The sequence below is a fragment of the Lupinus angustifolius genome, chromosome LG11 (assembly GCF_001865875.1).
Source record: "Lupinus angustifolius cultivar Tanjil chromosome LG11, LupAngTanjil_v1.0, whole genome shotgun sequence".
NCBI classification, from domain to species: domain Eukaryota; kingdom Viridiplantae; phylum Streptophyta; class Magnoliopsida; order Fabales; family Fabaceae; genus Lupinus; species Lupinus angustifolius.
In genome coordinates, this window is record NC_032019.1 from 11,216,597 (window position 1) to 11,218,980 (window position 2,384).

Below are 2,384 nucleotides of genomic sequence, written 5' to 3' on the forward strand. Positions count from 1 at the left end.
TTCAACTTTCTTTAAAAATAGTTTGAGCATTACTACTTTGTATATTCAAGAGTTTTAGGATAAAAGTATCTATAGAGACTTAATATAATTATCTTGAAGCTTTAATCTTCTTTGTCTTCATAAGTATTCTTCATTTTCTTCTTTTTGGTGATGTTGGTGTCTTCATCAAAATCATGCCAAGGTAAAGAGCAAAGATCTTCTTCACACAATTGTTGTAAAACATTTCATGTTAAAAATCCATTAACATAATTTTAAGCATGAAGTCATTAACTCAAAGATATGATTCTCATTCATATATATTAACATTTAACCATATATGTATATGCATGATGATGCATTAAGATAAAGAAGTACCATTTTTAGTTGTAAGAGCAATGATACTATCTGATATATTATTCAGCACCCTGCAATTCATAAAGATAAAATTATTAAAACTAATAAAAAATTAAAAGAAGGCAAATGATTGATGAAGAAGATAGTTATATTTCTCATAATCAAATTTAGTTTTTTTTCCATATATTACTCTCCAGAGCTGTATGGATCCATCAATCCATTGGAGAATATAATGTTGCTAGCAAACCTCTTAAAATTCAATTTCAAGTCCTGTATTATGTCAATATATATCAAAATAAAATTTCAAAAGGATTAATTTTGTAACTAATCGTAGACAATTAAAATAGGAACATTGATTAATTTATAAGATATATATATGTTTCATGAAGGTGAATAGTAAGAAAGTATATACGTACAGGACCCACATAATATGTGGTCACCCAATGAGGTTGAGGAAATACACCATATTGATTCTTACAATAATTGACAAATTCCTTCATATTGAAAGGATCTGGTCGGAACAATGAATCTTCCCTACCAATGCCTATTGGCATAACCATCTCACTGCATGTCTGTATATGAAGTTAAATAATTTAGTCAATAAAAGATCACAAATTGGATGTTAATAAGACCATAACATAACATTCATGTACAAAAAAGACGATAATTCATGTACCATAATAGGTATAATAAGAATAATGTATCTCCTCATATTAAAAGCATATAAGAATAGTAAGAGCATATGATTCACTTGCCATGCCCACCTTATGTCAGTTTCAGATGGCTCTTCGATTACTTCCATTTCATAGCATGGTTGCTTTTCTGAATCATAAGCAACAACACCGTCAAATATTTGGCTAAGAGAATTAGTTGTCTTAAAATAATGTCCACTTTTTCTGCAAAATCAAAGTTAAAGTGCAGCAGAATAATATGCAGAAAAATAATAGGAAATAAAATAAAAGAGATAAGGAGAAGAGAGTATACAAGGAGTTTTTATACTGGTTCACCTTCCTGTCCACCGAAGGTTACATCCAGTACTCTTATCGCACAAGAGATTTTTCCACTAAGAATTATGAGTTGTAATTACAATATCTCACATCGAGATCTCTATGTACCTTACACACTCCCTAATTCTTATACCCTCGGAAAACACCTTTCTAAGTGAATCAATTCCCCTTTCTTTTCACACCCCGTGAAAGAAAGAACTCTTTACAAGAATGAAGAATATACAACTATGGCAGATTGCATTTACAAGTATGAAACTTATGTAACTTGCAATCCAAAAACTCTGAATATATATGGAAGTATATAATGCTCTTTGTAAAAGTCTTTGAGACACTTGAAGCAACTTTGCAAAATTAACTTGAAAGTTTAAGAACAAGTTGCAAAAAGTTCAAAGATAAATTCTGGAAAAAGTGTGAGAGCTTTTGAGAGTTTGTATGAAAGTTGTGTATTAATCTCTTCTATAATGTGTGTTGTTTGTGTGAGAGTTTAGAGCCTTTATATAGAGTTTACAAACACCCTTTGAAGGTTTCTGAAAGTGTATGAGTTGTTTGGAGTGAACACCTTTCACTTTGAAATCTGAAAAACACTTCCAACAGCTCTCAGTAATGGGTTACTCATTTGAGTAATGGGTTACTCAAACTTTCTGTCCACTTGAAATTTGAATTTTACATTGAGTAATCGGTTACTCACTTTGAGGTATCAGTTACTCAAACTCTCTGTCCAACAGATATTTAAAATTTATTTTGAGTAATCGGTTACTCAGCTTTTAAAAATCAGTTTTTCAGTTGGATAACTCTTTTCTGACACATGTAACCTGTTACTCAATGAAGTAACCTGTTACACACTATTTTTGAAAAATGTTTTAAGTCTTTTAAAAGTGTCTCACATTTTCTAAAAAATAGTTTGAGCAATTATACTTGTATATACTTAAGAGTTTAGGATAGAAGTACTTACAAAGACTTAATCTAATGTCTTGAAGCTTTATCTTCATTTGTCTTCATAAGTCATCTTCCTTTTCTTCTTTTTGGTGATGTTGGTGTCTTCAT

General features: G+C 30.3%; 1 pseudogene; it reads right to left on the bottom strand.

Moving 5' to 3' along the window:
- Positions 1-2,384, bottom strand: part of LOC109359722 — a 10,481-nt pseudogene that overhangs the window by 3,680 nt on the left and 4,417 nt on the right.